This window comes from Peromyscus eremicus, chromosome 12 (genome assembly GCF_949786415.1).
Source record: "Peromyscus eremicus chromosome 12, PerEre_H2_v1, whole genome shotgun sequence".
Taxonomy (NCBI): domain Eukaryota; kingdom Metazoa; phylum Chordata; class Mammalia; order Rodentia; family Cricetidae; genus Peromyscus; species Peromyscus eremicus.
In genome coordinates, this window is record NC_081428.1 from 30461250 (window position 1) to 30485757 (window position 24508).

The following is a 24508-nucleotide window of genomic DNA, read 5'->3' on the forward strand; positions in this document are numbered from 1 at the left end:
GGGGAGATGTCTCAGTTGCTGAAACATGAAGGCTTATGTTCTTTCTCCAGCATTCATGCTAGACAACAGCAGCAACAGCTACAGAAAATGACAAAGACAGAAACAGGGGGATCCCTGGACCTTGCTAGACATCCATGCTAGACAAATTAGTAAGCTCTAGGTTGCCTTGTCTTGTAAACTAAAGTTGAGAGTGATTGAAGAAGACATTAACATCAACTCTTGGCCTCATATGAGCACTTCCAAGCATCATACATACACTTGCGCACACACACACACACACACGAATACACAGTCCCCATGTTTCTTTCAACGCATTTAATGTTGAATTAGAAATTGTTTACATATTAAAATACTTTTTGACACTATTTTCCTTATAGAAACTCTGGACTAAATAGAATTTGATTTGATATTAATTATTAATGATAAATGTAAAAAAAACAAATTTGAATATAACAATTTCTTTAAACATTCCCTCTATCCTTGGAGCTAAAATTTCACCAACCTGTGTAGACTGTTACTGATAAGCATTCTTTTGTTCTCATTTGGACACTCTAACTGCCGTTTTTATGTGGGCATGGCCTTGGCCGATAGTGATTTGATTTCAGATGAAGTCCGACAAAAAGCAGTGTGGAGATGGTGAAATGTGGGAAGACTCGCAGTAACTTAGAGGCAGCACATTTCTTTATCTGTCAGCCTTGTAGTTGTGACCTGCTTGAAAAGTCAGAAAACTAAAGTGGAAGAAAGGTCTGCGAACGCGGAAGTCTCGGTGAGAAAATACCTCCGCTGAAAGATAAATGACCTTTACGGATTTGGCTCCTCGCGTTTCTGTGAACATTTTAGAAGCTAACTTTTTCCTTCTTTAAAGACTAGCAAGACTGTACTCATCTCCAGCTCTACAAAAAGGGTATTATTTCGTGTTAAATAACTTTAATGCTAAGGTTAATTAAAGACAACATGGATTCCTTTGTGCTATGAATATGGGCTGCTGTATAAAAATAAAACAAGACAGGACAAGTGCTTTATCCTGGTGTGTGTGTGTGTGTGTGTGTGTGTGTGTGTGTGTGTGTGTGTGTGTGTGTGTGTGTGTTGTTGCTGCTGCTGCTGTTTTTGTTGTTGTTGTTTGTTTTTTGTGCCCTTGTTGGTGGTTGTTGACCATAAAAACTTCTGTCTCTTACTGTGAAATTATCCTATTATATCTTGTTTGAAATTGTCTAGATCAATAGCAAATCTTGTTCTCTCAAGAGTCGCTTGGTGATAAGAAGTTGCACCTTTTGTCTGTTCCATCTCTTACATCTTGTGTCGTTTGATTGCTTTCCCCTTAATCTGGTAACTTCTTCAGATGGCATTCTATACATAAATATTAACATAGCTCCAGCTACTAGGTACTCAAGATGAAAAACCAAGATGAAACAAAAGCACAATTCCAGTAAAAATAAAATCGAAACCCAAACCGAAAACAAAAATAAATGATATTGAGATCTTCAGAAGAAAGCTACATTTTTAAAGTTCTTGTATCTTTCTTTGAAAACGCAAAGACACAAAGGAGAGAGAACATTCAGCATCTTTACTTCACCATAGTGCTGTCTAAATTCACAAAGGAAATGAAACTGTCTTACTCTTACATGATAATATGCACTTTTAAAATAAAACAAAACAATGATACTAAAAATTATTCCCCACAGGGGCAGCCAGATGGTTCAACCAAATTAAGACACTTGATACCAAACCAGAGTACCTGAGCTACATTCCCAGGACCTGAAGGATAGAAGAAAAGAAAGAGTTCCTAAAAGTAAGAGCAAGGGGTGGAGTTGGGGTCAGAATCATAATGGGGGAAAAAAAAAAAAAAAAAAACAAAGAAATAGCTGACTGAAGCTAATGGGAGCTCAAGGACTCTGACCTGACAGCTGGGGAGCCTGCATGGGACTGAACTAGGCCCTCTTAACACAGGTGAAAGTTGTGTGGCTCATTGTGTTTGTGGGTTCCCTCTGCAACGGCAACGGGACCAGGACTTATCCCAAGTACATGAACTGCCTTTTTAGATCCCATTCTGGTGCGATTCCTTATTCAGTCTTGATGCAGGGAGGAGGGATTAGGTCCATCCCCAACAGGATATGACAACCTGTGTTGACTACCCAAGGGAGACCTTATACTCTATGAGGAAGGGATGAGGGTGGGATGGGGGTAAGTGGGGAGGAGCAGGAGAAGAGGAGGGAGGGGGAATAGAGGTCAGTATGTAAAAGGAAAGAAAAATTTTTAGATTAAATAATTACATAAAAAATTAAAACCCAGTTTAAAAAAATGTCTGATGATCTTATGGGAGCCATGACAACAGTCCACCCCTCCAACACCCCCAAAATTAAACAAATGTCTTCTTAACTCATTCTTCCTTCCTAAGCCTAAGGTCAAGTTTTTGCTCTAGAGTGAACACGACTGAACTACTACATATACTATTCTATTTATTATTTCACTTTAATCGTTTCAAGTTTTGAGACTTTCTCTTCAGTGAAATTAACATTTAAGTCATTTTACATAAGAGGTAATTATAAGTTAAGAGGATTACCTAAAAGGTTTTGTGTAAGCTCTCAGGATATCTTTAATTTCACAGGTGACTATTATTTCCTTTTTTTTAAGGTATTTTTTTCTGATAGAAGATTAATTGCATTAGATTTTTATCTTGCCCAAAGTATGGATGCATTTAAAGTATTTAAAATGTCTGTTTTGCAATAAAAGTGAAGACTTTGAAAGCCTGGGTGTTTTAGAATACCATTTTAATTTAGGACTGAATTGCATACAATTGCCAACATTGATATCAACAACTACTTAGAATGAGGGAGAAGCATTCTGCTTTGATTGTCACATGGACTCCTTTACTCACACACCTTAATATCACCTATAGTTTGTGATTGGTTTTCTAGTTTTTCTGTGTTCTCTGTATGCTCTTTTCTTCTTTTATGGAGACTTCAGTGAATTAAGATCCCTTACTGAAGAGATTCGCTCCTTCCTATTCCAGCCAAATAAGCAGGTGGGTGGAGCTCATGGCTGCCTGGGGAAATGCCTCCACTACCTCCACAGTTGTGTCCATGGCAGATTTAACAGAGTTCCTTCACTACCTGAATTTGATTATTTGGCTACTAAATATTGAAAGTCTGTCCTCAGAAACCTACAAATGGCACATTGTCCCAATGGTGATAATATTGCATGTACAAACTGTTGACCGTGTCCATGATGCAGAAAACACAGCTCTTGCCTTGGAAGGAATAAGATATTTTTTTTTTTTATTTTAGAATCCAATGAGTAACCATAATCTAGGAACACAGATTTGGTTTACTTCAAATACCATGCTCCAACATAGCAATAATTCTATGAAGTTTTGGAATAACAAAAAAATCATAAATAAACACACTCTTCAGATATATTGTTGAAAATATTAGATAGGCAAAATACAAAAATGTTGGAAATCGTTACTATAGTCCTCAGGTGTCATTTGTGACACCCTTAGCTTTTGGTTGGTAGAAGACACAGGTTTGTTCATATAACGAAAAAGAACTTACCTAACAGTGACAAGAATTATGGCCACATACAGAAGTGAGCAATAAATGCATTTTTCAGAACCTAAGATAGTCAAGAGAATTTGATTCTTGTTGTGTAATATACCAATTATCTACAATCACTGAAGCTCAGATCAGTCAATCAACCATGTAGAATGCTTGTGTAATGTTCATCTTTCTACCCTGCCACCCTACTGGGAATTAACAGTTGTAATACTTCTATATTAAAGTGCTCGACAAAAGAAGAAGAATGAAATCCAGCGTATCTATTCTCAAGACATCTAGAATATTTAAATTTTTGTTTTCTGATAGAAAAGACTGTATTTTTTGTGAAGGAAATATTTGCTAAAAATCGATTCCTGTGTTAGCTAGAAAGCGAATTATATGAACAGTAAATAAAAATGGGTCATTTTCACTTTTGTGCTTTCCTGGCTCTGTGCAATTCTCAGGGAATTTTTCAATATCACACTACACATCTATTCTTTGTTGTTTTTTTCTTCATTTGATTCCATTCCATTTAGCTTTTCTGCAAAGGCCATCATGAATGTAGATCAAATGCCCATTGTGTTACAAAGAATTTTTGCTTTCAGAAAGACAATTCATTAATACAAGCCCAAATTAGTTAAAAGTGACCAGAAGAACATGCGTCTCTTTTGGAATGTGAGTGTTTATGGCACTTTTCTTTGATGTCTTTTCAGTGGGTCACAGCTAAGAGTGGGCTCTGAATCTCAGAAGAGATTTTGAACTTTGAACAGTATTTTTGTTTCAAGCAATGGTTACATTTGTAGTTTTTCTTTTTTTTTTTTGCCATTAAGCATTCTACTTTAATGTGTTGCCAGAATTTTGTTAGTCTGATGGATCTTAAGTAAAAAGTAGGGAGCGTTGGGATAAAGGACATAGATAGAGCAGTTATGGAGCACTCAGCTAAATAGGTTAAGCCCTAGAACCACAACTAAATTTGTGAGAGAGAGAAAGACAGAGAGAGAGAGAGAGACAGAGAGAGAGAGACAGAGACAGAGACAGAGAGACAGAGAGAGAGAGAGAATAGAATTAATAGTAAATAAATTTGGCAATTATATAATTGATATAATTTAACATTTATGCCTCACAGTCTTCATACTGACTCACCTATTATCCATCACCATCTTTGAGAATGATGATAATACAATAATTGAAAATGAATTTAATAGGTAAATAAGTGATGTTCCAAGCATTAGGGTGTGTTCCTTTTGAAAGCAACTATATATTTTAGGTAATGAGACAAGCTTTAACAGACTTGTGAGCCCTTGAAAATGGACTCTTTCCTCATAACCGGTTTTGAGCTCCAAATTTTGCTTTCCAAGTAACACTAGAAAGGCTATTTAAAACTTAAAATATAACACAAAAAGGTTTTGATGTCTGGACTTTGTGGGTTCTCATTACTCTGTTTTAAAAGATGCTAGCCAGTGTTCTCCCTTTGGCCCTGGATGGAAACATGCTGTCCAAAGCATTATATGATAGATACTGCCACCTCTCTGTAGTAGGACAGGGCCATAGTTTTGAGGAAATTGGCTCAAATCAGTTGCCAAGGCATGCACATAACATACTACCTATAAGCCATCCTAGAGTCTACCTGAGGGCCCAGCAACAGGCACTGTCAGAGTTCTGGATCACTGTCAGAGTTCCTGATCATGTCCAGCCAATGAAGGACGACCATGCTATGCCACCAGATTGAGACACAGCTTGGGTGCTGGGAGGAGGGTATATAATGCTCCCCATTATTGATAAAAGTCTGTTGTTTGCCTTCAACTGACTCCTGGTGTCTGTGCCATTAATGCCATGCCTTCTCTCAATGCCCACCCACCCCCACAAGGAGACATTAGGATCCAGGAACACCTCTCTAAGTGTTAACCCAAATGGGTTTATCAATCACCTGCAAGGAAACAAGCTCCAAGAAAAGCCTGTTCACCAGAAAACATGCTAAGAAGATGGGAGAAATAATTATACCCCCTGACAGTATCTTTATGCATCCCTGGATCACATCCTTCCACACAGTTGCTACAAGATATTTACTGTTAAGCCTTCCTGATATTTTGAGTTTTAAATCCAAAATTGTAAACTTTTCCTTTCTCATCTTTGTATCTTCTTTTTGGAAAGTAGACAAAATCATCAGTATGCTTCATCTTACACCTTGGGTTTTCTCACTGTTTCCAAGAAAACAACACTTTTCCCCCTGCTGCTGCCTGAGGACCTCCTTTGGTGATTCTAACTCAAAAGGCATGATTTCGTTCCTTCTCTTCATCTCTCTCCTCCTGGCAGATGCCAGAATTTACATTTTTTCCTACCCTGTTGCCTTATTCTCAAACTCCAATAGAATTAAACAGAACATGGATAGTGGAAAGCAAAATGAGAGAATTTTTTATGAAACAATATACTCCCGAGAGAGAGAGAGAGAGAGAGAGAGAGAGAGAGAGAGAGAGAGAGAGAGAGAGAGAGAGAGAGAGGGAGAAAGAGACAGAGAGAGAGACAGAGAGAGACAGAGAGAGAGACAGAAAGAGACAGAGAGACAGAAGAGGAAGAACATTTAAAAGTTCAACTCCAACACAAAGATGAGCCTCTCGGATCATAATTTGTGGGTAGGCATCTGGGGTTCTTTGCACAGCATAGACGTTGTCACCTGAATACTGTTACATGCATTTCTACTGCAACTTGGTGCATCTCCTGTCTCAGCACCTTCAATCTCTACCCTGAGGTGTATGCTTTAGAATTATGATCCTGGATAATCTGGAATGCTTATGTGCTTGCACCAATGGCTGCAGTCATTTCCAGTTAACCTTAGGGATGTGCGTGGGGTGTGAGCTGAAAGAGTGCCCAGTCTAGCCTTCCTCTGTGTCAGCAAGATTTTCTCATATGCTGTGCTGATGGCGATGATGACACCACAGTGTATCTTTGTGTATCATCTTTAGCACGTTATTCCCTGCCCTACTCTTTTGACTCCCTGTATACCACACTAATATACAGGACTCTCTAATCTATGTATTTTCTCAGAAACATAACAACACATATAACACAGGGACACCTAATACAATCCAGTTTTATTCCTCTTCCTGTTTGACCCAAGCAAATGGCATCAGTGACCATATGACTGTTCAGTACAAATATTGAGAACTCATTCTTAATCTATTTTTCTCATGGAACAGATCTTGTCTATTGTCATCTGTTGACAATACTCATAGTTCACATTTCAAGGTGTATTCTAATTTCTCTCATCTCTTCTTATATCCATACTTCTTTCCCAAGTCCAACACTTCAGACGTTTTCATTTGGATTAACACAATGTTGATCTCACAGTGTCTAAGGTGATTTGCTTCATTTGTACCTTCTGTTGTTGACTGTTGGGTGATATCCCTCTTCTAGTCAAAACAGAAAGTTTGACTTCTTTTTTAATTTATGGAATGCCATGTCTGTAATTAAAATGCAATATATTGTAATGCTTACCCCTCAAGGAATATTCCATTGTGATTTTAAGAAAGTAAGCAATAGTGTTGGGAAGAATTATATAGAAGTTCCTGTCAATGACTCTAGCCAACAGGCAGTATGAATTTGTAACAATCATTCCAAACAATATGAAGTAGAATATTGTCTAAAGTCATAAGAATTTAAAACCAGAACTTTTCCTAGTGGAAATTCATGCCAGATATAACCTGGGGCAAACATTTTATTGTAACCTTGAATGACCTTAACAAGGAAAACTGTCCATTCATCCCTAGGCCTTTTATTAACAGAAACTATGAGGTAAATAGTAGACGTTATTTTTATCTACTTAGTTGCTATGTTGTATATCATTGGACAATGAATAATTTGATATCTTTTCATGAACTCTTTCCCTTTCATAGTCAATTCTTCACAGAGCAGCAGGGTGAATTTTTATGACTACATTTGTTGCCAACTGATCTTAGCTGGTAATGTGTTAATTTGGTTTTTAGCTGAAAAAATGCTTCAATTCATTTTTGTATTAAAATGCACTCTCAAATTGAAGGCACAAGTCTGGGCACCTGTGTGCCTCAAAATTCTCCTCTATGTTTTTGCCTTTACTATCTACATCATTTTTAATGTAATAAATTTATTTTTCAATTGTGTCTTAAAATTGAAACTCCTAAAATCTGTAAGAAATGACCTTTTCGTTTATTGCCTTGTTCTTAATCTTTCCTCTTTGCCTTTTCCTCTAAACCATCCTCTTACTTGTTCTTAAGGTTATAATGATTTCCTGTCTATTTTTTCAGGGAGGGAGAGGCATTTCAAGTCAGAGTTTCTCTGTGTTACAGTCATGGCTATCCTAGAACTCACTCTGTACTGTAGACAAGGTTGGCTTAGATCTCACAGAGATCCACCTGCCTCTGCATCCAATTGCTAGGATTAATGGTGTGCACCACCACTGCCCAGCCTCCCTGTCTTTTCTTTAGATGCATTTCTTCCTTTGATCACTGAAATGTTCTGTCTTCTTTTTTCCTTTTAATTCATTAACTATTTTTGCTTTTCATTATGCAGCCTCTTTCTGTGTCTCACTCCTGTTTTATAGTCTGCATGAGTGAATTCATTGCTATTTGGTTGTTTAGGTAATAACTTACATGGCAGCTTAATTTGAGGACACCACATATTCTAGAAATTGTCTTCTGCCTTCTACCATAATTTTTTCCTTACTATAACCATATTTTTTCCATATCTTCTCCCACACAAACTACTTTCTTCTGTCTCTGTTTTAATTACTCCAGAGTGCTCCTTATTCTTTCTCCAGTTTTCAAAGTGGTCCAAACCAATTCGCCAGTAAAATCCTCAGCTCTTCTTGTCTATACTCTGTCCACTTCCTAGATGCTTTAGACTATCAGTTCCTTTAAGAAATATTATCTGGGGATTGCTTTTTTTTTTTCATCTTATTGTTGCTACTACAGGATGAGCTTTTAGCCTGAATTATATTAATAGGTTTTAATTTTTTTTCATTTTGCCTATATTCTCTCTCTCTCTCTCTCTCTCTCTCTCTCTCTCTCTCTCTCTCTCTCTCTCTCTCCCCCCCCTCTCTCCTTCTTTCTTTGTTTCTTACTTATTTTCTGAATAATTGTGAGATTAATCCTGCAAACCTGTTAACTGCTATCATGGTTTCTCAAATGTTACATTATGACAGTGTTCAGATGACTCAACAGCAGTATGGGATCACTTTTCAAGATCATCCCATTTGGCCTTTCCTTTTCCCATTATATGCACTTAGTAGCACACTGTATTGTTCTTCACCTCAGAGATTTGCATGTGCTTTTTCTTTTCCTGAGAACTGTATTGTTTTAAGTGACACTTCCTTCTATAGAGAAAATAGAATAGTTACCAATCTTCAGTGACTTTTTAGTTACTTTTTTCTGTCTGCGCCTTGTTTGTTGAGTTGGTTATCCCTGTTTTCAGCAGCTGTTGTTTTTATATTATATTTTTTTTGTTTGGTTGGTTGTTTTTGAGACATGGTCTCATCACATAGCCCTAGGTGGCCTGCAATCCCCTATGTAGACCAGGCTAACATTTAACTCACGGAGATCTGCCTGCCTTTGTCTCTGAAGCAGAGGGATTAAAATCATGTGCCACTATTCATAACTATTTGCCTATTTTTATAGCACTCATTATACATTATATGAAGTATTTGCTTTTTGTTGCTTTAAACTGAAATATATGAATGTAAGATAACATAGATATAAATACCTAAATTCTCTGTTAAAGTAGATCTGTGGTGACAAAATTTAAATTGAATTAAGTAAGAGCATATTCAGTTCCCTAAAAGCTATTAACAAGTTATCCCAAGCAATAATGTCCCTAACTTACCTATAAGGAATGAGAAGATATGAGATTTGAGGTAGAGTAGTTTGGATGAAAGAAAATGGATCTTGAAAGAGAAAGAGGAGAACGGAACTGGAGAAAATATAACACTGAAGGGTACTGGTATAATAGAGAGTTACAGGAGAGGATATAGAAGAAGAGGAAGGAATCACACAGAGAAGGTTGGAGTGGAGTTAATGACACACTCAGTGTGCCTTTTCTGCTTCACAATCTCTCATGCCCAACCGAGTGGCAGTCTTGACTAGAAGGATAAAAGTCACAGCCAGTGTCAGCGATTACTATTCACTGACTTTTCCAGTCCTTTCCCAACCACCAGGCTTCAACTTATCAAAAGTAAAATACAGATACAGGCAAGGACATCTTTTTAGAAATGACTTAGGAAAGGAAGGACCACTGATAGCCCTCTGGTTGTCATCCAGTCCTGAAGTTCCATATACCAAGGAGACAAGACAGACTGAAGCTGTCACCCACTCTTATCAGGTCAGAGCCAAGAACAAAGGTGTCGGGGCTGAGCAATTGCTGAAGTTCTGCACTGAACTGGTTTCCATTTGTGCCACGAGCAGCATGCCCCATTGATTAGGACAGTGCCCTTTTAAATATTTGTAACTCCTTCTCCCACATACCATAGGACGAGGGAATCAGAGACCTTGGGATTTTTATTCACAGAATTTTTAAAAGATAAATACACAAAGGGAAGCAAAGGTATTTTTTGCAAATATTATGTCAAATCCAACGAGTAAAGCACTTGGAGTTCCAGATTTGTTCTCTTAGTCCCTCACTGTCATGGTCTCCCCATTGTTTTCCTTCTCCCTTTTAAATAACACTGAAGCTTAGTTTTGTGTCTTGCTCACCGTAGGGTCATTAATTCCAAACTATTGAAACTATGTTCTGCTCCCTTGAGATTTTTTTGAAGCACTTCTGAAGACAGTACCTTTTGGTGATAAAAACGTAAATTTCTCATTTTGTAAATGTACCAGCATGCACCCTCTGAATTCCCAATCTGGCACTTTACAGAAGAAGATTTTAATTTAAATAATAAAGAAATATTCAAGCCTCAAAGCTACCTTAGAATAATACAGTTGTTTGCCTCATAGTCTAAAGAGATGTTGGTTACTGGCTGTACTGAGAAGCTGTCTCTCTTCCAGGAAATTTCTGTGCAATGCAAATATATGTACAATGGCCACTGATTCGATAGAAGAATAACACTTATCTAAGACTTAGAATTAATTTTGATTGTAAAGCTATTAATTAAAATATAAACAGGAAGATGCTGTAGATATCGCTCTGTATAAATAAAATGCTGATCGGCCAATAGCCAGGCAGGAAGTATAGGAGGGACAAGCAGAGAAGAGAATTCTGGGGACAGGAAGGCTGAGTCAGAAGATTCTGCCAGCCGCCGCCATGGGTACCAACATGTAAGATATTGGTAAGCCACAAGCCATGTGGCAAGGTATAGATTTATAGAAATGGGTTAATTTAAGATGTAAGAACTAGATAGCTAGAAGCCTGAGCCATTAGGCCAAACAGTTTAAATACTATAAGAGTCTATGTGTTTATTTTATAAGTGGGCTGCAGGAATGCCGGGGCTTGGCAGGAGCTGGAGAGAAACTCTCCAGCTACAGGAAGATGTGAGGAAGTGGTCCCCATGTAGGTGCTGTGGGAAAGGATGATTTTTTTTTATTTACAGAGAATAATCTGAATCATACATTTTAGCATGATATTGTATAACTGTTATGTTAAAGATTAATAAACAATATAACATGTAGTATATATATATATGTATTTGTATACTTTATACATACACTGGATACTAGATATGTGTGTTTGTGTGTGTGTGTGTGTATTTCTAATGCTTATATTGTCTTTTTAGGGCCGAAAAATGAGATAAATCTACACAAAATACCTTAAACAAAAAAGATAAAGGCATTATTCAGAGGTAGATCTTTAAAAAAATTGCTATAGTTGAACATGGTGCTGCTGTAATATGAGCAGTGAGGATGCTGAGGTGAGAATAATGTGAATTAAAATCTAATTTAGGTTATATGCAGAGATGCTGCCTCCAAAACACGTCAACGAGAACCAACAGTACAACAGATACAGGCAACAGGGACAAACGTCATCCGAGCATTAGATTAGCAGTGGAAATAAAAGTTAAACCTTGAAGTTGTCTGTCATATTTTGCTCCTCTTACATGCTTACCTCTTTTCATCCTGACACATTGGCTTACTCTGCCTATCTGACCTGCATAAAGAAAATAGAAAAGTCTGCCTCTTCCCCATTGCTTGCTTATTCTCTTTTTAATATTCCTCAAACTCCTTTCTTCAGAAAAAAAAATTCTGGCCATTTTAACTATAGTACAGTAAGCCATGGCCAGAGAGCTAAGGTCAAAGGGGTTTTGAGGATTTAAAGCCACAGCATATGCATTAGGGGACAGCAGGGTCTTTTGTACCCAGGCCTTGCTATTTACCAGAATATGTGTGCCCGTGTCCACCCCAGCCATTATGCTCCAAAGTAGGCAGAGAGTTGATATTTTGTAGGAAGAAATAGTTTCCAGATGATTAAGATAGGAAGTAGAGAACTCAAAAAAGCTTTAGGAACTCCCTGAAGCTGTTCTAATGTTTACTACTTCGTCAAGAACTTAAGAAGTCCCGCTCCCAGCTGTGGATCTCTTTGATCAGGCTTGTTATATATTCCTCTACTTGCTATCTCATTTTTGTTGTCTACCTTGACAAAACTGAGCATATGTTGCATGGGATGGAAATAGTCTTTCCGACTCCACGAGGCATTTCTTACCAGCAATCATGGATATTTGTCTTTCTCAGAAAGAGTCTAGTTCTATGGGACTGGAATGATGACTTGGAAATTAAGAGCACTGGACCTGAATTTGGTTTCCAGCACCCACAATGGATGACTCACCACTGCCTATACCTCTAGCCCCAGGGCATCCAATGCCCTCATCTGGCTTCTGGTGCCACTCCCACACGTGTAACATACATTAACTCAGAAACATAAACATGTGTATAGATACATAAATAAATAAGGCTTTTAAAAACAGAAATATTCTTCTTCATTTAAAATGTCATGAAATTTGATTACTGAACTTTCCGAGTAAATCAGGCAAACCAAGCACTTCCTGAGCCTCACCATTTTCGGTCAGACCTGTGTTCCTCCAAACAGGATGTTACCTGAATCAAATCAGAGCACTAACAAATACAGGAGTTGAACTGTCTCATTTTTCTCCTATTTGATTATGATGACATACTTTGTTTTACAAGTAGAAAAAAAAGACAATTAATTTTGTAAGAAATTTCATTTTCACATTGTGATTCCTAAAGGCTATTTAAAAGCTTTTTCATTTAACAAGCATATTTTAACAATTCTTAAACACCCCAAGAATAGACTTTGAAGTATAGAAAAGACATTAAAGTTTAAAGAGTTGTGTAGATCTATGCAAGGTCAAAGCTAATTTGTTCGGACCGGCAAACATTTAAAATCACTATACTTGAATATAAACCATATTTTTAAAATGTAAAATGCTGAATCAAAGGGCAAGAAAAGTTGTCTTTCAATCTATCCCAAAGCATTGGGATTTAAAGTTTCACTAAATTTTATGTGTGTAGATTTAGCATGATGTCCCGCCTATCATTATTTCTTTATTTGGATGGATTATTTGATTACGCCATTCCGCATTGATTAGAAAACATGGGCACATTAATTTATCTTAATTATTCAAAGTTGACCTTGATGCTTTCTGATGGCATCACACTATTAATATTTGTAAGAGTTCACGCTAATATTTATTTTAAAATGATGAATTAAAAACCAGGAAAGCAGTAAGGGAAAATCACTTCAGTTCCAATATTCTATTATCTTCTCTTTAAAACTGCATTTGAAGTAAAAATGATCGTTCTTACCAGTCATTAATGTCACCATAGTTTCGAGATGAACATAAATGTCCCCTAGCCTTCAGAGAGGTAGTGATGGGTGGTGAGGATACACACTAGGTGAGGAGGCAAGGACACATGCCTTGGCTCCTGTCAGAGGAATACAGAGGGCTGAAATGAATAGGCAGAAATATATTCCTTCAGGTGTTTCACTGTATGTTCTTGTTTTATAAGCCTGAAAGGTATCATAATTACCAAAATTCTCCCATCTTTATTCAATCCCGTGTTCATGAAATAAGAGGCCCTTTCAGGATTGGCATGTAAATCATCAAATGTGAGGCAGCAGAAGCAACTTCCAGTGCTTGACATGAAGATGAGATCAAGTTTTTACTTTCGTCTACATTAATTAACCACTAAAAAATTATATAACTTCTCTGAACATATTTCTGTAAGAAATTCATCAAATAATTTTATAGGAAAAAAAACTTTTGATGTTCTTTTTTAGAATTTAAATTACTTCCCTGATCAATAAATAATGAAATACACATTTAATTCTTACTACACTTCCTAGGTTTATATTTGTTTCTAAGGAATACTGAGTGAAAATGAGAGGGGTTACCATTTATGAAGGTCCCATTAAAAGCCAGGCCCAGACCTTATTAATCATTTATCCTTACAATATCCCTGTGAGCTAGGTATTATTAAGTTGGCTTACAGAAGAAAAACAGTTACATGGAGGATGATTTTTTTCTCTCAGATTTATTCAGGTAATAAGTGGCATATCTCTTGTGCAAATAAATGTCTGTCAGCTTCCAAAGTATTATTCTTCTTTCATAATCCAAGCCTCTCTCTAGTGGTAAAATACAAATAAAACCAAGAAATGAGTAATCAAAGACTTCTCTCACTATGTCATCAGTGGTCAATGGGGCACTACTCATCACACCTTGTGATAACATATGGGTTGAATACTTAGTATTGAGCGAAATTAAAAGATACCAATGAAAGTGCTATTTAGATTTCCTAAATGAAGTGAGCTCATTGCTAAAGGCAAAGTGTGTCCTGATGCAGACATTATAGCTAACAGCAAAGCTCAACTCTGTGCAATTCTTGAGTGATATCGATGATCATTCTTGCTGCAGCTAGAAGCTATGCAGTGTTCACTCTGTGCCACCAGCATGTCTGCTGCTTTACATAAATTATTTTGTTTAATCTTGAAGACAACCCTTCATGGTACACATTAGTATTAATCTCTGTAAGCTGAAATACAGAGGTCTCATAAACTATGTGAAACTATGAATCTATCAATAAGTATAGCAGGGCATCTTTTCAAAGTAGTCTAACTGAACTCCTCTACCTGAACAAAGATAATTCATATCCTTCCACTGTCAGGTGAATATGTATATGTGCGTATAGATGCAAACAGAAAGCCTACAAAAGAGAGAGATGTACACAAAGACACAGAGAGAGATATAAGCAAAAACAGCTATTCATGTTGTCGGTATTTCAAATCCTGTTAAAGGCTACTAGAAAGTATTACCATTTTCAGACTGACAAGCCTGATTTATAGAAGTTCAGTTTCAGTTTACCAGATAACTAAAGAACATATGCATATTTTGTAAAAATGATTTTAGATGTTTGCATGCTACTGGAAATCGCCAAGTTCTTAGGCTATGAATCCTAGAAAGCTGCTGTTGAATCAAGAAAAAGTCTTAATCTATATTCCAGGCTGGAAAGGAACTCATGGCCATTTCTCTTCTTCAACTTCCTGAGTGTGTAGATCCTCTGACTTCTTCTTGTCTCTTCTCTCTCGGTCTGTCCCTGACCCCCCTCTTTGACCCTGCCCCTCTCTCTCTTCTTCACACACTATAGTTGGAGTTTTCCTGTGTCCACATGGCTCCTGCAGCTATTCAGAACGAAGTAAACACACAGAGACTTATATTACTTATAAACTCTATGGCTGTGGCAGGCTTCTTGCTATCTAGTTCTTATTTCTTAAATTAACTCATTTCCATAAATCTATACTTTGCCACGTGGCTTGTGGCTTACTGGTATCTTTACATCTTATTTCTCATAGCAGCGGTGGCTGGCAGCATCTCCTGACTCAGCCTTCCTGTTCCCAGCATTCTCTTCTCTGCTTATCCTGCCTAGACTATACTTTCCTGCCTTACTACTGGCCAATCAGTGTTTTATTTATCAATCAATCAGAGAAACATATTCACAGAATACAGAAAGACATCCCCAGCAACACACAAATGCAGTCTTTTCTCCTGTTTTTCCTCTCCTCCTCTACTTTTTCATAGGTCCTATTTGGGTGGTAAATTTTGGAGAGTAAATGTATTGCAAAAAGATAAAGAGGTTATTCAAAGATTTGCGTTTATGAGCTATTTAAAGATTTATTGAAATTTCCTTCTGCAATAAAGTGAGAATTTAACTAAAATCAAATACTAGGAAGGGACTACAGCTTTATGAGTTTTGCATTGATATGTTAAAATGTTTAGGTCATTTTTATGACTATAATTAAAAATATATTAAAAAATTAAGAAGGTTCAACTGCAATTAACTGTGGCTCAGAGCATAAGGCAATGAAGGATTTCTTAGTTCTTCTTGTGTAAATGTTGAATAAATGTTTAATTCTCTGGAGAAATAACTTGAATATCCATTGATTTTACTGGTACAATAATTAAATGCATTCCCTCAGGAAATATGCTTCAGTGTGCTGGGAAGTTGCCTATTGTCTGGGTATCTTGGGCCAGGTAAACTGTTTCCTGTTTTTTAGCCCTGCAGTTTTTCATGCTGCATACAATTACTGTTTACAGATGAGAAAATGCATCTCATTTGGAAATTCACGTACATTTTCCATGCATATTTCTTATGTTACTTAAATATTTTATGATCTTTGAAAGAAATTAAGTGGAAACAATATAAATTTTATTTAGGGTTTGTATTGAGATTTAACAAAAAGAGCTTTTTCCTGATATCAGTGGTAATGATCATTAATATTATTTAAAAATCCCCACCTATTTATTAACATTGTAAAACAATAGCCTATGTCTGGATTAGCCTTTCAGTTCTTTCCTGTTATTTCTTATCACTAACACTTTCAGTTAGTGCATAATAAATGTTATTGAGAACCATGCTACTAAACTTTGCATGGAAACTCAGGATTGCATGTATGTGTATACACCACGTGTATGTTTGCTGCACAAGGTTGTCAAAGTGCATAATTGGATTCTCTGGAACTAAAGTTGCAGATGATTTTAAAGTATCATGTGGTTGTATGGAGTTGAAACAAGGACTTCTGCAAGAGCAAGAAGTGCTCTTAACACTTGAATCATCCCCCCAGAATGAAAAAAGTTTTTTTTTTTTTTTAGTTTTTGTTTTCGAGACAGGGTTTCTCTGTGTAGCTTTGTGCCTTTCCTGGAACTCACTTGGCAGGCCAGGCTGGCCTCGAACTCACAGAGATCCACCTGGCTCTGCCTCCCGAGCGCTGGGATTAAAGGCGTGCGCCACCACCGCCCGGCAATGAAAAAGTTTTTACAAACACATCATCCCAGCAGATGAAGAAAAATCCCTCAACAATATTCAAGGTCTTTCATGTTCAAAACCTAAAGAAGGCAGAGACATAAATAAAACTGACTATTTTTGCATACGATAAGACTATTTTTAGAAAAATCTCAAAATTTGCCAAAAATAAAGATAAAACTTACCTAGCATTTCCAACTAAATTTATAAAGGTAAATACAGAAAAATACATATGCATCTGCTACTAATTAAAAATTTGAATTCATACACCAAAGAGAGTATTAAGTCTAAAACTTGGTCATACATATGTAGGATCAATGTGACAAAACCATATAACTTGGTTGAACAAAATCAACAAATACATAAGTAAATGTGGAAATATATAATGTCTGTCTGTCCAAAAATTAAATACTTGAAAATGGAAATTTCTTCCCAATTTCTCTATATACAAAAACCAATCCCAACCAAAATTCCAACAGGCTATTTATAGGTATTAACTAGGTGCTCTAAAAATTTTCAGGAAGGCAACAAGAGGTAAAAAAGCTAATAGTGAGGGAAGAAATAGTTTTTGAGCATTCACACAGTTTTTTGCAGACATATGATAATCTGTGTTAATTTAGAAACATGGTATTAAAGAAAGGATAGAAATTTACAGAAAAAAAAAAAAACAGGAATATTCTCACACAAACAGAGTTTAACAAAGAATGAATAGCCTTTGTAAGAAGTGACAATGGTACTGAGGACGTAGATCAATTAGAATGAGAATGTGAGTTCAATCCCTGAGATCCATACGAAAATGCCTGCGTGGTACTGTGAACTTGTAATCCCAGTGGATATTTTTGACCTTTTTTTTTTTATCAGAAATCATGTGGCTGTAATTGGATGTAGTTATATCTAGGTTTTCTCTTCCATTGATGTAGGTGTCTGGTTTTGTGTCTGTACCATGCAGTTTTTCTTATGATGGCTCTGCAGTGTAACTTGAGACTGGGTACTGTCACGCCTAAAGGATTATTCATTTTACTCAAGATTACCTTGTCTATTCAGGAATTTTTGTACTTCCAAGTAAATATTAAGGTTTTTTTCCATGTCTTAAAAAAAGTCATGAGGATTTTAGATCTGATGGCATTGAGTATGTACTTTGCCCATACCATTCTGAATGTACCCAAACCCAATAGGTATACCTTTTAAATATAACAGAACAACAAAATAATAATAATAATGGATAAATCTTAGAATGTCTTTTTAAAGTGTTGATCAAAACCAAATGTTTACATATTGTAAACTAAGTCCACCAATATGCTTCTAGTGAAAAATAAAACCATAAGAATTAAGGAGCCAGCCTTTCTAAGATTTTAGACATGCAGAAATTGGCCATTTGTGAAACTGCTTTGACTCAAAATACTGTTGGCTGTTATGTAATATGTATTTGTCAAATTCAACAGGGTCAGCAGGTTGGTTCTTTGAGTATGAAATTTCATGTCTTGCTTGTTTAATAACCTGAGTGTGATTACTAATAACCAGGTAAAGGAAGACTGAGACAACTGACTCCAGAAAGCTGCACTCTCAGCTCCACACATACCAATTTAAAAAGTAAATTAATAAATCAACAAGCACAACACACAATACACTTTACTAGCTGTAAATAAAAATAAAATAACAAGTTGGGAATTTCAAATGAAATTCAGAATACAACAAATGTACCTATTACTATTGCCAAAGTACCAAGAACTACAAAACAAATACCTAAACTATATTTGGCAATGAATAATTTGTTATGATACCATAAAGACAAGAGAAGCATGCATAAATATTAACCTCTAGATAGTGAACAAAATAGAAATATTTAGTGTGGGTAATACTTTTCTATATAGTTATACTTTTTACTGAAAGTTCCTAATGTAGTGATGCTATCATAGCAATTAAATAAGACAAAATGGGTGAAGGAACTGAGTCTATGTCAGAGATAATACAAGATGAGCCTATAGTATTTTTTTTTCAGGAAGAAAATGAATAACAATAAATAGAAAAAACACAGAACCTGATCTTAAAGGGTCTACCTACAATGGTCAAAGTCTGATGATCACTCAACAAACACCATGTGACTATAACTGCACCAGTTTGGAGATGAGGACAAAAGGATACTGAGTTTGAGGAGAGTCTGAGTACACCGAAAGTTCGAAGCCAGATTGGGTGAATAGTGTCTTACATAAATGAGAGCATGCTCAAGACAGACTTTTCCCCAGGTCCTCAAGCCTTGAAACAAACCAACACCAAAGATACAACAGGACCACAAGTAAATTAAAATCTGTGAGTTTGTAATGATATTACAGTAGTTGTGCAAATGAAGGACAGATCTAACTTACCAAAAAGAAAATTGAAAAGATTAAAATAAATGGAAAATATGCATTAAAGTTAACATAATGGTTATTTTTCTTTTGTGAGGCCTTCTGCAAAATTCTAAGTTAAACTTAACCCACTAATTTTAGTATTTTGGGGAAGAGTTAAAGAGCACTGCCTTGAATCTCCTCTCTCTATGTATTATCAATGAGAAATAATAAATGTACAGTATATATTTCCCCAATCAAGAGGACATTGTTAATAATACCAATAATCACGTGGGTCAACCTCATGTACTCCCTCATTTAGTGCACTTGCAAGGATGCATTTACTTCTGTAATATTCCTGCCAAAATACATACACAAACTCATCTTTTCATGACGACACATAAGAAAAATTTAAATTGAAAGAAATTTCACAAAATATTTGAACAAAAATTATTCTCAAAATTTTTACCTGTTAAGGGATATGAACACAGTAAGACAATGTCCAACAGAAGTCATCAAAGAAATGTGATGGTGTGTTGTAGCAATCTGGATCTGACCATGGAAGAGAAAAACATGAAACCCAGGTTTCTTTATTTTTTTTTTTATTTTTCCAACGTGATATCACACTCTTAAGGAAAGTTCACTTTGAAATTTTATTGATTGAGGAGTCTTTTTAACAAGATATTAGAATCAGAAGAAAGAAGGGAGTTTGTATTATTCTTACAAAAGTGCAGTAAGTCTGTAATTATTTTTCAAAATTTAACTAAGAAAAATCCAACAGGCCTGAAAAATGCAATATACCTTAAATATTTGTTACGTGTGCATAGCTGTATATTGCAAATTATAAGCTAAAAAGTTAGGAAAGAGGATGATAAACAGAGATTAAATTATATAAAATACACTATACTTTCACAAGCAATGGATTATTCAGGAGTACTTGCCAATAATTGACCTGAAATCATGTATAGTTTGGGAAGCATACACTCACTGAAACTTAGGAAATAACTTGGAAAGAGTGAGGCATGGTGATACAAAACAAATTCAGAAAAGTATTTCTTTAGGATAAATAGAGCTATATTTTAAGTTTGGATAGGATGATATGGGGTTGAGAACAATTGTGAATGATTAGAAGAAAGTAAAATGTGGTAAAGAAGCTCCAGCACAAAACATTTCATAAAAGCAGAATGATCTTGATTTAGATGGAAAATGATGATTTTTATTATATTATTATATTTATTTGGTGTGTGTGTGTGTGTGTGTGTGTGTGTGTGTGTGTGTGTGTGTGTGTGCATATGACAGACACAGTAGGGCAGGTAGGTAGATATCAGAAGTCAACTGGCAATTGGTTCTCTCCTTCCTTCCTGTGGGTTACAGGGATTAAACGCAGGCCCTCAGGCTTGGCAGCAAGGGCTTTTAAACACTGAGCCATCCCATACCCACTGACCCAGTTAATATTTATTGACTACAATTTTGAGATATTAAGTGCTTCCTGATGTTTATCTGATAAAAACACAGTACCTGGGTTGGCACTATTAGAAGGTGGAATATAATACACATGCAAAACAGTGGGAGGGCTTTGGTTCTTCGATGGTTTTTTTGGAAGGGGGTACCAGGGCCACAGCTACTTCTATTTTTCATTTGAGAATCAAGAAATGTAGGCCGACGTTGTTCTTCTGTTATAACAACTCCATCATTATAGGACAAAACAACTGGCCAGTCAATTATTAACTGAGACTTCTGAAGTGTGAAGCAACACCCATTTTCTCTTTATAAGTTGATAATTTCATGTAGATTTTTTATATAATTATGAAACTAAACTAATACAATGACCAACTCTAAACATTGTTAAGGATTCTAACTCACATATTAACTTCCAATCTCAAGAAGAGGACCATGTTCTCTCTCTCCTTACGTTTTTCTTTTGTTGTTAAAATAGATTCTCTTCTCATACAATCTATCCCGATTACAGTTTCCCCTCCCTCTGCTTCTCCCCGTTCCTCCCCACTTCTCCATTCGGGATCCACTCCCTTTCTGTCTCTCATTAGAAAAGAACAGGCTTCTAAGAAACAACAGCCAAATATCACAAAGTGAAATACAATAAGATGAAGCAAAAAGCTATCATATTGAAGTTGGACACAGTAACCCAACAGGAGAAAGAGTCCCGAAAGCAAGTACAAGAGATTCACTTGCTCTCACACTCAGGAGTCCCATAAAAATACTAAGCTAATAGCCATAATATCTATGCAGAGGACTTGGTACAGACCTGTGTAGGCCCTGTGCTTGCTGCTTAAGCGTCATTTCTAAGTTAGCAACCTGAGGGATCAATAGGGTCATTGTGGATATTACACTGGGTAACATTTGTAAGAAGAAAACCAAAACTCTCCAGAAACATCAACATCTACTTTAGGACCTAAGTATTGGTCCTAAAGCTAAACTAATCCACAACTGTGTTTCTTCCACTATCTTCACCTTTTATTTCAGTAAATGTCTCTTCCCTGTCTATGTTTCCTAATTCTCATTTTCAAACCACAAGGGTGATCAGCATAATTACTGCCTCTGTGATTTAAGGATTAATACATGGCTTGGTGCAGTGTAACCCTGCAGGTCATTTATTGACATCAAAGTTGGTTTTTGTCACCAACATTTTTCTACTTTATTCTTCCTCCCTTTAGAATGAGTCAATAAATAGACTGAGTTTTCTATGCATATAACATAAATGTTTTCCTGGAGACATGCAAAAGGGATGCATTGGCATCCCAATATTCATTTGTTCTACATCAAGAATATTGTCAGCAATATCAGTATTATACATTGTGATTACTTTTCTAACAGGTTTAATTTTAACTAACATAAATAATAATACATATGTTAGCAAAAACTCAAGTAATACAGCAAGCAAAAAGTAAGTCTGGATACCTCACACAGCCTTGAGGCAAGGGGAGGGGCTTGGACCTGCCTCAACTGAATGTACCAGGCTCTGCTGACTCCCCATGGGAGGCCTTACCTTCTTGTAGGAGGGAGTGGGGGTTGGGTTGCAGTGGAAGACTGGAGGGGTGAAAGGGGGAAGAGGGGAATATGTGATTGGTATGTAAAATGAATAAAAATTTCTTAATAATACAAAGAGAAAAAATAAAATGGAGGGGCAGCTCAGAATAGCATTTCCTCCTAAGAGTGTTAAAAACAAACAAACAAACAAACAATAAATCTGTAAAAATCCAAAAGTATTTTTAAAAGTGATTGAAATGCAGAAAATATATGGTGCACTTACTATTTGTTCGTGAGAATCAAGTTATTGTCTTGTTAAAAATCTTCCCTATATGACATGAATATGACCTTCTGGGTCAACAAAAGTGCTATGGTTTGCATGTTGTATATAATTACTGATATGTTAAAGGCTTGTTCCCAGAGTAGCACATTGGCTCCCACTATGATGTGCTTGTATTTTCTATTCTCACCAGAGGTTAAATCAATGAGATCTTTGTCCAATTCTGGACTTCATACTTCCAAAACTATATGTAAACATTTTTGATTTATAACATAATTTTCCCAGGTACTTTATTGCAGTAATAAAATTTGACTTTTATAGTCATAGTAGTGAATACACTTTTGGAAATAATTATTACTTAAGATTTTTTTGTTTAATTTTTCATTGGAATAAGCCTGGATATACCAGAGTGTAAATATCTGAGAAACAGTTGAAAGGGCAATTCTAAAATACAGGATAGTTATTGGGTTCAGGAGTATTATTTAGAATAACTAATATATAGAATAAGGTCTACAGATAGTCTAAAATGGGAAGCAAATGGAACCTGATGCTGTTACATTGCAAATATATGTTCAGTTAACAGAGAGGTATGTCTATATTAGAGCCCTAAATGCATTGTAAATGAACACCAAAATGACAACTTATGAGAACACTATGGTATTAAGTTAGTATAGATTACCCTGATTTTTTTTTTTTTTTTTTTTTTTTTGAGACAGGGTTTCTCTATGTAGCTTTGCGCCTTTCCTGGAACTCACTTGGTAGCCCAGGCTGGCCTCGAACTCACAGAGATCCGCCTGGCTCTGCCTCCCGAGTGCTGGGATTAAAGGCGTGTGCCACCACCGCCCGGCTTACCCTGATTTTTACTAACTTTCATTTTTTTAGTAGATATCTGATAAGCAATAAAACATTAAGTGAATATAGTTAAAGTTGATGCCCCATGTCAATGGTACACTTTAACACTGGAAAGGTAACGAAGTTTATATGTTCATTAAATATTAATTTAAATTAATTTGCTCAAAATCAAGTCAGCCTAGAAAATATCTGCATTTTTCCAAATATAGATTATTATAGATTTTACTATAGTATCTTGTATTAGTGCTTATATCAGTATACTTTTTCATCTTCCATTAATTCCTAATAATATTTTGTATATACAACTGCATACATATGTGTTAAATATGCATATAAATTTAGTATATGTATATACAGACATACAGTACACTTATTGTAGTATTTCAGTACTAAAGCAAAAATAACTGAGGTAATAAATTGATAAGGAGGAAGGTTTTATTTCGGTTCAAGGTTTCAGAGATTTTACTTCAAAACTCCATTCTTTTGCCTTGTAGCAAGAGAGATATCCAGGCTGAATGCTGGGATAGAGCAAGGCTGCCCACCTCCTGGGATCTGGGAAGCAGAAGAAAAAGCAGGAACCAGATTCCTAGTATTCCCTTCAAAGTCATGGCCAAATGACTAATTTTCTACCCCTAAGCCCTACCTCAGAGAGAACTCAATTTCTAACAGCATCGTTATCTAATTTGCAGCCTTCACTACATGGCCTCTTTGGCATATGGAGGATTCATCAAATATGAAAGTAAATAAAGTTTGTGTTACCGCCCCTCTCCCCCCCCCCCCCAAAAAAAAAAAAAAACCCAAAATCTCTTTTTAGGGGATTTCTTGCAAGATTAATGTTTTTTTTTTCTTTTTCTTGTTTTGTCTTTTGGGGGGCTCACCACACAGCTCTCAAATAAATCACACATGGAGGCTTATTCTTAATTATGAATTCCCGGCCTTAGCTTGGCTCAGTTTCTAGCCAGCTTTACTTAACTTAAATTATCTCATCTGCCTTTTTTCTCTGGGCTTTTTCTTTTCTCTTCTGTTTATCTTACTCTTACTCTGTGGCTGGCCCCTGATGTCCTCCTCCTTCTCTGGCTATTAGTTCTCTCCTCTATACAGTCTCTCTGTCTGCCAGCCCTGCCTATCCTTTCTCCTGCCTTGCTATTGGCCAATTATTTATTAGACCATCAGGTGTTTTAGACAGGCAGGCACAGTATCACAGCTTCACAGAGTTGAACAAATGCAGCATAAACAAAAGTAACACACCTTAAAATATTTTAC

The 24508-nt window shown here is 36.2% G+C and overlaps 1 long non-coding RNA gene across 3 annotated transcripts in view; it reads left to right on the forward strand.

Annotated features, from left to right (window-relative positions):
* Positions 1–518: 518 nt before the first annotated feature.
* Positions 519–24508, forward strand: part of LOC131922566 (uncharacterized) — a 30287-nt gene continuing 6297 nt past the window's right edge. For 2 of the 3 annotated variants that reach the window (XR_009382320.1, XR_009382321.1), the window contains exons 1-2: positions 519–904; positions 1683–1789. This is a non-coding gene — a long non-coding RNA (uncharacterized LOC131922566). Of the gene's footprint in view, positions 905–1682; positions 1790–23934; positions 23985–24508 lie in introns of all 3 variants that reach the window. The other variant, XR_009382322.1, reaches the window with a different exon arrangement.